The sequence below is a fragment of the Passer domesticus genome, chromosome 5 (genome assembly GCF_036417665.1).
Source record: "Passer domesticus isolate bPasDom1 chromosome 5, bPasDom1.hap1, whole genome shotgun sequence".
In the NCBI taxonomy this organism is placed as follows: domain Eukaryota; kingdom Metazoa; phylum Chordata; class Aves; order Passeriformes; family Passeridae; genus Passer; species Passer domesticus.
This window is the reverse complement of record NC_087478.1, coordinates 54,852,552-54,867,124: the sequence shown is the minus strand read 5'-3', so window position 1 is coordinate 54,867,124 and position 14,573 is coordinate 54,852,552. Positions and strand designations below refer to the sequence as shown.

The 14,573-nt window shown below is 38.6% G+C and overlaps 1 long non-coding RNA gene across 9 annotated transcripts in view; it reads right to left on the bottom strand.

Moving 5' to 3' along the window:
• LOC135300777 (uncharacterized) overlaps positions 1–14,573 on the bottom strand; it is a 61,272-nt gene that overhangs the window by 29,948 nt on the left and 16,751 nt on the right. For 5 of the 9 annotated variants that reach the window (XR_010362551.1, XR_010362550.1, XR_010362546.1 and 2 more), the window contains 9 exons: positions 7,352–7,531; positions 6,472–6,605; positions 5,780–5,914; positions 4,545–4,661; positions 3,836–3,989; positions 3,359–3,509; positions 3,118–3,277; positions 1,879–2,085; positions 547–605 (listed from right to left, as the gene is read on the bottom strand). This is a non-coding gene — a long non-coding RNA (uncharacterized LOC135300777). The remainder of the gene's footprint in view (positions 1–546; positions 606–1,878; positions 2,086–3,117; positions 3,278–3,358; positions 3,510–3,835; positions 3,990–4,544; positions 4,662–5,779; positions 5,915–6,471; positions 6,606–7,351; positions 7,532–14,573) is intronic. The other 4 variants (XR_010362553.1, XR_010362547.1, XR_010362549.1 and 1 more) reach the window with 4 other exon arrangements.

Sequence of the window (14,573 nt, the reverse complement as noted above, 5' to 3'; positions counted from 1 at the left end):
TTTGTGAATACCCTGCATAATTAAAGCTTAAATTGTATGGTGGATACTGGGAAGAAGCTTGGCTCACCTGACACTGACCCGTCAAATCAGCTTCATTGGTGGCAGAGGGACCTAAGATCACAGGCACCGCATAATAAATAAATCACTTGGAAATTATGAATTAAATCCCTTGTTTGCCTTCATTCAATGCCTGGTGTATAAATATACACTGAAATCCTAGGCAGGCTAAGACAGTGCTCCTGGCTTTACCCAGGCATGCTGTTTGCTCAGGCCCTCATGTTATTCTGAAGGAACTTCCAACAGAGAGGTGGAACCGGTATTCCTGTTAAGTGACCCTCTGAAATCACTTCTGTATAAATTAGCAGTGCTCAAGGATTAGAGCCCTTGTTATCACTGTGTCACTGCATTCCTGAGCTTCTAGGTTTTCATTCATGTTCATGAAGCTTTGGAGCAGTCTTGGATGAAAGCAGAAGGCTCCTGTGGACACATGGCATTCTCTACACTTCACTTACTCCACTTCTATTTAGAAAACACTAAAAAAAATACCTGTGGTAAAACATTCCACTTGTAACTGAACATATCAAGTGCCTCCTTCCTCTGTATTCCTTCAGGGGAAAAATAAGAAGAGAAAAGAAATCAAAGCTTTCATTTCTCTTCAGAAATCAAATCCACACCATATATACTGCAGGAGAGGAAGTGTCAGGGGGGTGACAAGGACAGGAAAGAGTCACCATTTTCCAGCAGCTGTGAAGCTCTGTTTAGCTAAAACAAGTGTAGCCTTCACACAGAAGATGGCTGTGAACACTACACAGCGACATCAGCTTTGTGATTCTAATCCATAAAAGGTTTCCAAAGCCCTTGAAAATTGTTCCCTCTTTTCCCCCATCTGAATGTCATCTCCCAGGAAGCCATCTGGGACAAGCATGCCAGTTATTCTGCTCTAGCAATGGCAGTATTGTCCTCAAGTGCCTCCGGATGAGTCACATCAATGCAAAAGTCCAATTATAGCAGGAGCCCCCCAAAGCAGAAGTACCATTTCAAATAAATAAGACTGACGTAGCTGAACCACTGGAATTCAGAATGTAATTCAGTCACTTCATCACCTTTTGCTCAAAACCCCTGCATCCCTTAAAGCGCCCGTGCTAAATCCCCAATCTGGTTACAACATTCCCAGCACAGATGTGATAGTCTTAAACCAGTGTGTATGCATTTAGAGGAGTCAATTACTTTTCTTCTTTTTTTTTCCTTCTTATTATTTTAAAATACAGCCTTTTTAAAACTGTTTTTTCTTACCACATTAGAGTAGCGAATGAACAGTGCCATCCACTGTTTCTCTACGTAATCCACAACATTTTCCTAGGATGTCTTAAACAAGATTTAACATAAAAATTAATGCCCTGTTCTGAACTAGAATTGATAAAAGGGTATGAGACAAAATGCATGTTTAAGGCTAAATATAGAGTGAGAACTCAAAAGGAGATTACAGCAAAGGGGATTTTATGAAATATCTCCTCACCCATGGGTGAGCCATTCTAACCTAATTAGCTATACCAAACACTACTCCAATCAAGTAGGTAGTTTTTATCTTGCTAAGTGTAAATTCTCGCTTCATCTTATTCTAAGAACTACATCTCTTCTCCAGAGTAGTCATCAGCTGCCTAGACCATGACCCTTATGAACAATATTGCTAAGAACGGATGCCTTAAGAGATGTTTACTACAGAAGAATTAATGATATAGTGTGAAGGAGACCCTGTTTTCTAAACATGGCCAGTGCAAGACTGGATGTCCCTGAATGCCCCTGACAACAGGGCACAAGCCTTGTCTTTCAGATGTGTAGTTCAGAGGCTGTTCTTATAGGAAGATTCCAAACTCATACCATCTATGGCGTTGCACATCTCGCTTGGCAGAAAATCTGCACTTTTCAGCAGTGCCACAGCTTAATAATGCAAAGATGCAAATGTGCTCCGTGTTCACCCCGACAGAATCAGAAAGCGTCACACCCACAGCTCCCTGCATTTTGCTGGAGCACAGTCTCCGTGCCCAGCGTTTTCCCAGACTGGTCACACCAAGCTTCTCATTCATCCTGGTAAAACAAAAGCAGAACAGCCATTGACCATGTGATGAATGGATTAAACCCTAACAGTTTGCCTCTCAGTACCTTACTCTGTATTATTTTCTTGGAGGTAATGTTTCGAATTTCAAGGAAGGGCTGCTTTCCAATTCAAAGTGGCTACAATTCCTGACTTTTGTTACAGTTCAGATCTCTCATTGACACAAATAATGGTAGAAACATTATTTAGAAAATTGTATAACTGTCGAGTCTCAGGTAATTCAAAGGATAATTACTTGTTCATGATCAATGACTAATTATATACTACACAACACAGAGCTATAAAACTGACAAATAGTGAAAGCACATAGTTATTGCACACTGCTGGGAATATGACTTTCATGAACCTGGTGCATTACACCCAAAGTTTTCTCTTAAGATATTTATAGAAAGGAAAATGTGTATTGTAGAATTGCACTGATCATGCTCAAGCTCATTCATATTTCAGGATAAAAGATTGTTTTCCAAAACTCATTTCGTCTTGATGCTATTGTGTTTGGTCCTCACTCAGAATGATCAGCAGGACAGTAGGCTGTGAGGGTCAGATTGGAAATTATTTCTTTGATTTTTCTATTATGTTTTCAATGGTAAGAGAGAGTTCTAAATCCTTCTGAAAGTCACTGGCTGTAAGCAAGGAAAACCCAAGCTCCTGAAAATGTAGATGAGACCTGATTATAAACTGACCTGATTATCTAACTGAAATATCATTGCAATAAAATGCAATGATATTCTATCTTTGGGGCATGGATATTTTGACCCTACGCTACTCATGCTTGTAGCTCTTTGGACTCCTCAGGGTCTCCTTTGGAGACCCTGTTTATATTGAAAATTACATTTTATGTTGGGAATATTAAATTTCAATTCCTTGTTCTTTACAACAACAGTCTACTGAAGAAAGACATTAATTAATTTTGATTTCTTTGTGTTTGTTAATGCTAAATAATATCTGATAATATTTTGGATCTGCAGCATGGATTTCCTTTGTTGAGAAAAGGCTTGTCTCACCTCTGAAATGCTGAAATTATGTCAAACTCAAAGAGTTTCCAACATTCAGAGACTAAATAAGTCACAAGTTATCACAAGAGGAATGGAGAATCTCTTCCACCAGTCTTCTCTTTCTGATATGCTTAAGGCAAACCAAAAGACTCAATATCTCCAGCTGTAGCTGCCTTATTAAAAGACAGAAAGAAAGTTATAGTGAAAAAAGAACTTGCCTTAAACCTGTTACAACTCACACATCATCGACTTGCCTCCCAAATTGTTGATCTGGCAAAGAGGGACAACACAGCTGTAGGACTTCTATTTATCATGCCTATACACTCAGGATCACAAAACTGCCGAACATTCCAACAATCTTTCCAGTTTTCCACAAATTTATCTGAAAGGATCTCCTCCACCTAAAAGATGAATGAATTTGTAATGTTGGTAAGAAAAAAAAAAGAAAAAAAAAGAAAAAAAAAAAGAAAAAAAAAAAAAGTGTTCCTGTAGTTTTGATAGCATTACCACATGGAAAAATGAACTAAAATGACAAATTTTACACTTAAAATGACCTAGGTTATTGCTTACAGTATTACAAGCTGGAAGAAGAAAGGCAGGTTTATTTAATTCATATGTTCCATTGGGATATTTGTAAACCATCTAAGTTAAAACAAATTATGTTCCCCCCTAAAAAAAAAATTAGTGTACTAATTTCAAAGCACTGTGCATCAGGCCCAAAACTCACCTATGAAAATACTTGCTCTGAAAATAGACTGGAAAGGCTGCAGGAAATCATCACCTCATCTCCCTTCATAGATATGTTTCTTTAAGTGACTGAAGAGGCAGGTCTCTGTCTGCTGAGGACACTGCGCTTTTGCTGTCTGCTCCTCCTCTCAGTCCTGTAAAACAAAACCCCTTAGGACTGAGTGCATTGCAAGTGGCACTCAAGTCACTCAGGGCTTAATTTGAAGACAATGGCTTTGCTCAAGGGAAAATAATGATGAAATCTGGCCTACTGAACCTGCTTTAGAATCTGTCTGTAGCAAGAGCACTAAGATTTAAAGTGTTTTTCATGTGTAAATTTGGCGTGTTAAAAACAGAAGGTTCTGAGAAGAAACAAAACCAGAATCCTGGATAAAAAAAGTCTCAGCATAACTACAGATCTGACTAAATATTGTTCTACGCAAAATTTAAGGTGACCTTGAAGGAGGTCAAGAAACCCCTTGGGTTGTCTTAGCTGGCTGGGGACCTAGACTGGTTCCAGGTTCTGGTTCTACCAAAAACCAGCTGGAATGGACTTAAGCAGCTGTATCAAATATGGTGGTGTTGAAGCCACCAGAGTAGAAAATTAGCCTGTTTCAGCTCCCAATATCCAAATATTTCAAAGCAATGCACATCATTAAGGGCTGTTCAATGGAACCTTATTTTTGTGCACTTAGTATCTCTCTTGATACCTGTGTACTTCTTTGGTGTCTCTGTTATCTCTCTTGACACTGATATCTGTCAACAACACTCTCCAGAATACCTAAGACAAAGCTTAATATGGAGTCTGTTCACTCACTAATGCAAACCTAAAAGAGAGTTGAAAATTTTCAATTCATAATTGAAAATTATGAACAGCATCTTTACACTATTCAGTAGATTTACAAACTGCAGCTTAGGTTATTTCTTGGAATAATTCAGTGAGCAAAAGAGTATTTATTTCTGTCAGGGAAAGCAGGCTAAGTGTTGTCTATGGGTTTCAGCAAATAACTTCTCTGTACCTTGGGTGAATGGTTCCAAAGGAAAGCATTGTAAGGCAGCTGCAAATTCAGAAGTGTCAAAGCTGTGCCCAGGGAAATATGCAATGTCTTTGTAGTACACAGAATATATTTTCATGGAATCACAGAATATCCTGTGATATTCTGGAAGGGACTCACAAGGACCCATGGTGCTGCCCAGGCACCCCAAGAATCCCACCCTGTGCATCCCTGAGAGCGCTGTCCAAATGCTTCTGGAGCTCTGGCAGCCTTAGGGCTGTGACCATCCCTGGGGAGCCCGTTCAGTGCCCCAGCACCCTCTGGGGGAAGACCCTTTTCTCATATCCACCCTAACCCTCCCCTGACACAGCTCTGTGTTCTCTTGGATCCATTTGAATCTATGTACATTATAAAGAATTACAGATATAATAAGAAACAGCAAAATGTCAGAAAAATAGATCTGACAACAAAAAGCTAATAAATACTAATACAGTTCCTCTGCTGCATTCACATGAGTGAGCTAGAGATTCTTCTGGGGTTTTCAAAAACTTCTAGCAACCATGAGATTGCTTTCCAACTGATGCTTCAGAAACACTGTCTAGAAGTGATGATTAGGATTTTTGATTGTTAGAATTAATGTGAACCTACTAACTTAGCTAAAAACTGTACACAGAGCATAACATTTTACAAAAGCACAGTCCAGCATTTTGCCACAGTCATTATTAAAAGGCTACAATTACAGAATTAAAAAGACATACTAACTACTGATTCTTTTTCTTCAAACAAGTCTTAAAATATATGATAGTCAAGCTATGAAGTCTGCTTTGGATCAATTAATTAACTCCTGGAAGGCTCTATTTTTCATCTGAAATACCAGGTTCTCTAAAAGCTGATGAAGGCAACTTTTTGTGGCTTTTTCCCCATAAGCATAAAAAAGAATAAACACTTACCAAAGCAATGCTGATTCCAGCATGTCACTCCACACTTCCAGATCATCCTGACCTACAATAACTGAGAGGTTACACATGTTTCAGTAGCCTGCATATTTTTTTCCAGATTGTTTTTTTTATTTTCTCTAAAGAAACCTGAGGAGACATAATGGCCGAGAAGAAGAAAAAGTGGAATAAAGGCTTTGAAACAAAAACAGAAAAAATAGGAGTAAATAGTTCCTTCAGTGATTCAGTTTTCTTGGCTAAGCACTAGACAAATATCTTTCTGTTCATAAAATTCACCCTAAGAAAATTCTGTTTCCCTTTAGTCCTCCACAGAGATCCAGGGTGGCAGTAATAGTATAGAGGATGAGCAATTATTTTCTTCATCAGTTGGTCTGGGAAATGCTTTAAAGTTTGGCAATCAAAAGATAATGGTCTTGTGAAACTACTAACAGGTATTTGAATTTTCTTTAGAGACTCTTGTCACTGCATTAAATCATATGGAAGCAAAACCTGATAATGCACCTACCTCCCCCAGTAAATAACTTGGGGAATCTGGTACTGAAGATACAAAGACAGCTTGTACATCCCAAGAAAAAATTGTACAGACTGGCTAGTTCTTACCCACAAAAGTGATATATATGTTATGATAAAAAGAAATGGCATTTTGTTCAAAACTTACATAATATGGGAATGTTAAGACATACTACCTCAGGATTTACTAAACTTTTGCTTAGTTGGCCACCTTGCAAGTTCAACTTTATGTAGCCAAAAGGATTTAATTCTCTTGTCCAGATCATTGTCTAAATCAGTCTGGCAGTGATGTAACTGGAGATGTACTGATCTGTTCCAACAGAAAAACATCATAATGTTATGTGTATATATAAACTATTTTACTTGTCTTTCTTTCAGAGTGGTAGCCTCCAGAGGCTGGGGATTAAATAGTTCTTTCTTCTGCCTGTTTTCTACCATCTCCAATACCTCTGCCTTTGTTAACAACCGCATTCAGTAACGCTCCTGTTCAGTAAATGAATAAAAATCATAGTAGTAAAGTGCTTTACTGAATCACTGCCTGAATGTTATAAGCATTATTATTATTATTATTATTATTATTATCTACTGCAATGTATGAAACTGATTCTCTTTTTCTATAAATTGCTAGATGAATTCTTTCCCTCTAATGTCATACATGTATATATATATGGATGAAATACTGCAGAGCTAAAGTGAACAGTTTTTATGTAATTATATTAGAAAGGAATTGTGATCTATCATCTATATAAAACTAATAAAAAATGCCAAGAGTGCTTCTGAAGATATGCCCAGTGTTTCCTTTGTTTGTGTCAACCAGACTGAGAGCTTTAATTTTTTCAGACCATTATTTGCTCACTCAATTTAGAAATACAGAGCCTACAAGTTAAGGAATGCAATATGTAGCAAATCAAAGTAATAAAAAAAGACAGCTTGTCCACCAAAGGGATGATCACCCAAGCCAGTGTGGGACACACATATCATGGCACTCCATCAGCACAGACATCCCAGCACAGCAGTGTGAGGGCCATGGAATTGGGAAAGACAAGCAGTCCTTACCAGAGCTCATCTTCCAGAATTAAACACAAAAAGGAATCCAGAGTCAAGGAGATGCTAGATGAAGGTACTGCTGAAAATGGAGGGAGCTGTGGGACAGCAGGTTTGGCACTGCCACTGTTCGGCACCATGTCACACACAGTACTGCAGTCCAGTTTTGGATGAGAAACTGCAAAGACAAACCTTTTACAAACATGAGAGCACTCTGTTTGTATTCTGTAATATTAAGTGACAATAATTGCTACATGGTTCTGACTCTTATTAACTTGGTCATGCTGATTTTATCTCTTAATCTGATGAGATTTGCCTGTCTGTGATTCTTCCCCTGTGCTCAGGGACCAAAAGGGTGTACAGCCATTGCTAAGTGCCATATCTGTGTGTACACACCCATGACACCTGCCTTGCTTCTCCAAAATGCCCTATCTCAGGCCAAGGTGTAGCTTTATCCTGCACATTTTAATACCTGCCTTTAACGGAAATGTCAGTCACAACCCACTGGTCTCCTTCAGCACATGACGTTGTCCTGGTTCAGGGCAAATTTGGGAGATAACCCCCATGGGGTTCCTCTAGAAAAGCAGATTCAATTGGCCCCTCCCCACAACCCGTCTGGGAGAAAATATCTCCTTGGAGAGAAGTGGAAAGAAACCTGTTTATTAAACAATATAACCCAAACAATATTAAACAATAAAACTTCTTGCTGCCCCCCCAAAAAAATGGCAAACTCAGAACAGTCCCCTCCCCGGCTGCAGCTCGGCTCCCTCAGTCTCTGATCAGTCTCTCCAGTGCTGGAAATGTTGCAGCCCAGGCCCGGCCTGGCGGGCCACAGGTGGAGCTCTTCTGGGTGTTCAGTCCAGAGCAGATTTGAGCAGGTCCAAGAAAAAGAAAAATCACAGTCCAGGGAACTTCTTTGCCTCAGCTAGCTAAAACTAACTAAAAGCAAAGTAGAGCTCTGTCCTGCTGTCTGTCCATCCGCAGACAACAGTCCAAGAGAAGGAATGTGGAAGAGTGAGTGTAGTGTCTGAAAACAAACTGCGCACTTCTTCCCTCCCCTCTTCACTCTCTGGAACAAGTCTTTAAGGTGTAAAGCTTATTATTCAGCATAAACAGAACAAGATGACTGGGGATAAAAGCATCATATAGTCAACCCAGGGCAGACGTTTAATAGGTGTTCATGTGCTGTAGTTTAAGAGATAATATTAAACCCACTGTGTTCCTTGAAACTTTTTAGAACTCTCTGAACACTAAAGTTTACTTCATGCCATATTTCAGAACTGGAGACCAACCAGATTTGTTTCTCTGGTGTACATGATGCATTTAAGAGCCAGAGTAAAGAGACTTTCCAATACCACCTAAATTCCTTGCCCTGAAATGATAAGTCTTGTCTTAGAAGAGACCGAGAGAAAAAAAAAAAAAAAGAATAATAATGCAGGTGAAAGGTTACAACTTGATACTGCAATTCCAAATTTCCAAATTTTCAGGAGATGCAACAATATGACTCTTTTAAAAGTCATTCAAAAATGATGTCTCATCTTCAAATGACACAAGTGCCAATGTTTTAGTTGACTGAGACACCACATATTATCAACACAAGAACTACAAAACAATTAACTTCATATAATGTAATGTATAAAAGTAATAGATAGAGCAAGAATATTTTTAGTTTAAAAGGCACAACTAATTTATACCAAATATTGCCCAATCAAATTATTTTCATACCTTTTGGTTTCTGTGTCTCCATAAACATGAGAAAATGTCTGAAAAGATTATAGGAGGCTAGAGAAGTTGCTTATTGCTATTTATTTAGTGGTGAGATAGTTGCCACACAATTTTTTTCACGGATCTGAGATTTTAAGTAAATCACAAAATATTACAAGACTCACAATAGAATATCAAAGAGTGCTTCACTCATCCTTTTATAAAACATCAATCACATTCAACATTATACATTCAAATTTGTAGTACAGCTAGAGGGAATATTGTATTTCTAGCTGGCACATTAGAAAGCCCCAATACTAGGCTGGGGTTTTGCTTTCAGGATATGGATTTAAAAGGTAGGGACCAACGGCATTTTTGATTCCAACACACTAAGAACAATTTGGAAAGCACCTCAGCTGTCAGAAAAGGGAGCAGGCCATTACTTGTGAGTTGGGCAGTGATGTGATAGAAAATTAGAAGTTTGCTGCATGAGCCTTCTAAAATCTTTTAGATTAGAACATGAATGGATGTAAGTCCTGGAACAGAAGACATTCAAGTTAATATCTACTTCTTTCTTCTGAAAAAAAAATAAGTAGGAAGCTTCCTTTTCTTGTCTCTAAGACAGGAAATAATATCTTCATTTGATTTATATGGGTTTTTCACAATAGTTGAAAACCTACTCACATTAACTTAAATTTTTAAGACTAATACAGTAGCTGAGCAGGAGAACAGTATTTGTTAAATGTTACTGTGCAGATCTTAGTGTGAACAGAAAATATGATGTCCAAGAGGACTTTTATTGTGTTAATCACATGTGTCTGAGTATTTTTCATAGCACTCCTTCTTCCATTAAGTATCAAAGCCAATCAGTATTGCATTTCCTTTCACCCACAAGGGAGTCAGCTTTTCTGGGAGCTACCACACTTCATGGTACAACACAGATAATAATGGTGGACTCAACAAAGGGACATCAACACCTGCAAATTTATACATCTGGATCCCTCTATTGGCAGTAGCAGATACCAAAGTGTGGTGAGTAACAGAACCAGACAACAGAAACCTTCAAATAGATTTGTGGACAATAACCAATTCTCAGCTAGGTCTGTTTCTAATAACGTTTTGCAGGGGCTGAATTTAGCCCTGTTCTATCCATACATTTTATGCACACACATCCATGTATATGTGTCTCTGTGTCTGTGAGGGTGTATAAACAGAGTGAACACATCCCTCTCCATAGACAGCTATATAAATATGTATGTACACACCTCCACAAATAACCTGAAAAGAAACCCTCTCTAAAACTTTGAAAGACTGGGTGACCACAGATAACTGAAAACTAGTGGAATGGTAAAATGATAAAGAGAAAATTTCACTAACACAGCACGAGTGGGAAAAATAAGGAAAGAACAAGCTTTCTAATGAAGTCCTGCAATGAGAAACAGAGAAAATATGCCACAACAGAAAGGGAAGCTTGATTACAAGCTTTATTAAGAGATTTACAGTTCATAACATATAATCAAAACATAAATAAATTGCCAGTATGATGCTAGGCACAAGGGACTCAGGCAGTCCTTGGCTGTAGAAACAGAGGAACACATGGAAGTACCTGAGAAGTTGTATTATTTTTCTCATGCCAGTGTAACATCTGTGAAAGAACCAACCCTTATTTCTGCCATAACATTTAATGAAATGTACAGAAAAACTAGCATGAGTTCAAGGGCAGACACAGGGAGGATTAAACTACTGGCCAACAAAGCAAAATTGTAGGAGATCAAAAATTTTTGGTCTTCACGGAAGTTGTTACAGATTATTTAGTCCCTCACTGCATATATCTATGTTAAAGAAACTTGAAAAACAGACTCTGGATGTTGGTCTAACAGGAAACAAACACTGGCAACCACCACATGACTTTGAAGAAGATATGAGACAAATGCTTAGCTGTAATAGTAATTAACAGAGGTAACATCTAAAAATAATTGTTCCTAACTCATCAAGCATAAAGGAAACCTGCTATAAAGAGGGATTAACATCTTGGATGTATCTGCACAGCTTCTGAATAACAGTGTCACTAGAGAAATGTTCATCTCCTTTAGCTGGATCTATTTTGCTAGAGGAAAAAGAGTTTGCAATGCTTTCATGTGTCACCCTCTTTCACTCACTGTGTTCTTCTCAGAGCAGGAAAAATAAATGACCTCATTAAGACTTTAGGTTTGATAGGATTCGAAATAAGAATACACTTGGAGGAAGCACTGCCGAGAGATTTTTAAACTGAATTTAATCAAGGGTGATCTCTGTGTGGATACATGTCTCTTTTTCAATAAATATGTAGCCATAGGTGACTCACATAACAAATAGGAACTTACAACTTATTTATGTTTGCTTTTTCTCAAAGAAATTGTCTGCTTTTCAAAGGTTCTTCCAGGATCCTGGAGTTTTTATCAAAATTGTTGCCACGCAATCTTACCTGTGGCTTTCAGTCCAAATCTGTTTTTTTAAAAAAAGAAAAGTGCTCTTTAGAGACTTTCTTATAAAAATACCCTACATTCCAATAACAATTTTGTACTAGAACATCACATCATCACTATGATGCCAATGTGTGCAACTCTCATCATTAGAGTAAGCCTGCATAGCTTTTCTTTGTTGCTAAATATGTACATTGAGCCAACTTATTTTCTCCATCCACAGCCTGACTGTGGAATTCATCTAACCAAATGTACATGCCTGCACCTGAGCGAGCCACTCTCAGGTCCCTTTATAGTCACTGGGGAGGAACAAGCTCTTTCTGGACAGGATTCATCTCATCCTAAAGCAGACATCTCTAACTGATTAGATGAATCCTGCCCAGTGTTCCTCTCCAGTGACTATAAAACAGAGACCAGGAGGGGTAGTTCAGGCATAGACATTCACATTAGAGATGTCTACAATGAGATAGTATTTAATACATCTCATTATTTACACATAACAGTAGAGAAACTAACTAGGGGGAATAGGATATTGAGCTGTTTTAAATGTTATGATGTATGTTGTTCCCAAATTTGAAAGCATCAAAAGTACTGAAAATGTTAAACTACATTAAAAATTCTGGGAACTTAACTAGTATCATATTTCATAGGTAATTACTTTAAAATCATTAAAGACCTGTCCACACAACCCCCCAAACCATTGGCATACCTCCTATTCAGTTTCAGTGGTCCTGCAGAAAGATCCAATGGCTAAATGCACTCCTGCTTCAGATGGTTTTGTAGGCAGCTACATCCCTCAGGTATTATCAGAAATGTGCTGACTTCCTACTATTGTCATCTCAGAAAAGCTTTTAAAACTCCTAATGCTCCTTAAAATGGTGGCAGATGGTATTAAGAGCATTTGCTAATCCAGGATACAAAGGACAAAACTAAAAAACTACCAGAGGTATGCAAAGCTTCCAGGGTCTTTTACAAAAAAACTCCTGGTTTTGGACTGCCCAGCACTTTGCTAAACTCAGCCTAAATAGCCAGTGAGGCTTCAGTACAAGTTAGAAGAGGCACAGCAGTTTATTGGTCAACTGCAACCTGACACCACAGGGGGTGGAGGAGACTTGACTTTTTCCAGTGGAGCTGCCTGTGAGCAGCAGATGCCCCACGGCTCAGGGGTTGAGCATTTTCCACTGTCCAGAACCCAAAACAGGGACTGGGAAGGGCTAAGCACCAAAGACTCAAGATAAATGAAGACAGAGGCAGTGCTGGCATTCAAATTTCACCAGGGGAGTAATTTCATTCCCTGCAGGGAAGGGCTTTGCCAACAATGCTGTTGAGGAATGGGTTATTAGAAAAAAAAGCTGAGGGAAGGATAGATATTTCATGTCTGATTATTGTCTTGGATAAATGAATATGAAACAAACAGTATGAAATAACAGATTATTTTTAAAATTAAGGCAAAGATAACAACAGTTATTTTGAGCCCCCAGCTGAGATCTCTTCACACTCAAAAGTCTATGGGCTGCTAAATCCCTCAAATCACACTATAGAGAGCAATTCTGCGCTGAAAATGAGCAACCAGGCAAAGCTGTGTCAGTCAGAGCAGCAGACCTCTCCATTTCCACCTCCTTGCTCAGTAATCCCACAGTTGCCTCTCAGATTCAGCAGTGACAACTGCCAAAATCCTGGGAGAGCTGGAGGGAGCTCAGGAAGAAATACCAATGAGGATGTGTGAAGCTCTGGCATTCCTCGCTCCGATTTGTGGTGCCATTGATCAGTCCACCAGGTGCAGTGGTTTTGCCACATATACCAGATTGTGGAGCTCTTTCAGTGCTGACTGTGTCTGGCCAACACAACACATTTTTCTTGCTGATTTTATCACAGAAAGGGATGAATTTGGTCCTTCCAGGAGCTGGGGTGAGCAGCTCAGGGAGGAACTCACCAGCGTTAAGCTTTGCGTTTAGATAAAGCTGAATCAGTTGGAATAAAAACTGAGAGGAACTTCAGAGCATTTGTTTTTTTAATTTAAAAACATTTCCTCTTTATAATTATAAAACTGGCCTTCAGATTTCAGGCTGTGAAAGCCAATAAATACAATATTTAGATCCTATAGGTATAAATACTGAGAAATAGAAATATTGCTCCACTGCAGGGCCAGATAAAAATGTGCATCTTTTTGAAGGATAATCCAGCATTTTATTTAGGAGGCTAGCTGAATTACAAAAGTAATAAGAATAATTCTGCATGGTATGGCTTTTTGGAAGTATGTTTATGGATATGTCCGAGTTCAGAAGAATATATTTCCTAGAGAATTGACTGATTAGAGCCATAACAGCATGGATAGCTGGCAAAAACATGTGATGTATCATCCCATACTGGTCCTTGACAAAATACTAGGAATTTAGGCATTTTTAATCATTGGTGCCTTAGCATCTGATACTTTTATACAAATCACAAATCAAAGAAATGAAGCATGAGGGTAACACAAAAACTACTTCTGCTGCTGAAACATGTCTTTGTGTTTTTCACTGATATTATGTTCATCAGAGTCCTGACCAACTAAGAATAATGATTTACCTCATATTACAAATAAAAGTCACCAATTAAAAATCCCAGCAGCCACAAGAAAAGAGTCTTAGAAGTGAGGTCCTCTGCTGGCAAAACCTTCACATTGTTCATGTATGATTTGCTCCCAGCCACTGACAAGAGCACTGTTCACTCATACCACTCACTCATCAAGGGGCAAAATCCACAGCAAAGCTCAAAAACACAACCTCAATGTTTCCCAGATGGGATGCTGAAAGATTTTGTGAAATTAATTCCTTCAGTTTATGCAGCCCTTTACACAACCTCAAGTGATGTTTTGTTTCTAAATGAAAGAAATTTGGAAAGTAGAAGTGATGGAATTCAGGGAATTCAGGACTCAGATGACTGTTGTTCTTTGAGTGAAGAACACCTCAATAGTGCCTTGGATGTGCTTGATTATGCTGCAAGGGGACATACACAGAGAAAACTGTGTGGGTGATCTGGTCCTAAACCAGGCAAGGATAAAATTGTAGCTGAAGTCTCCAGGCAAA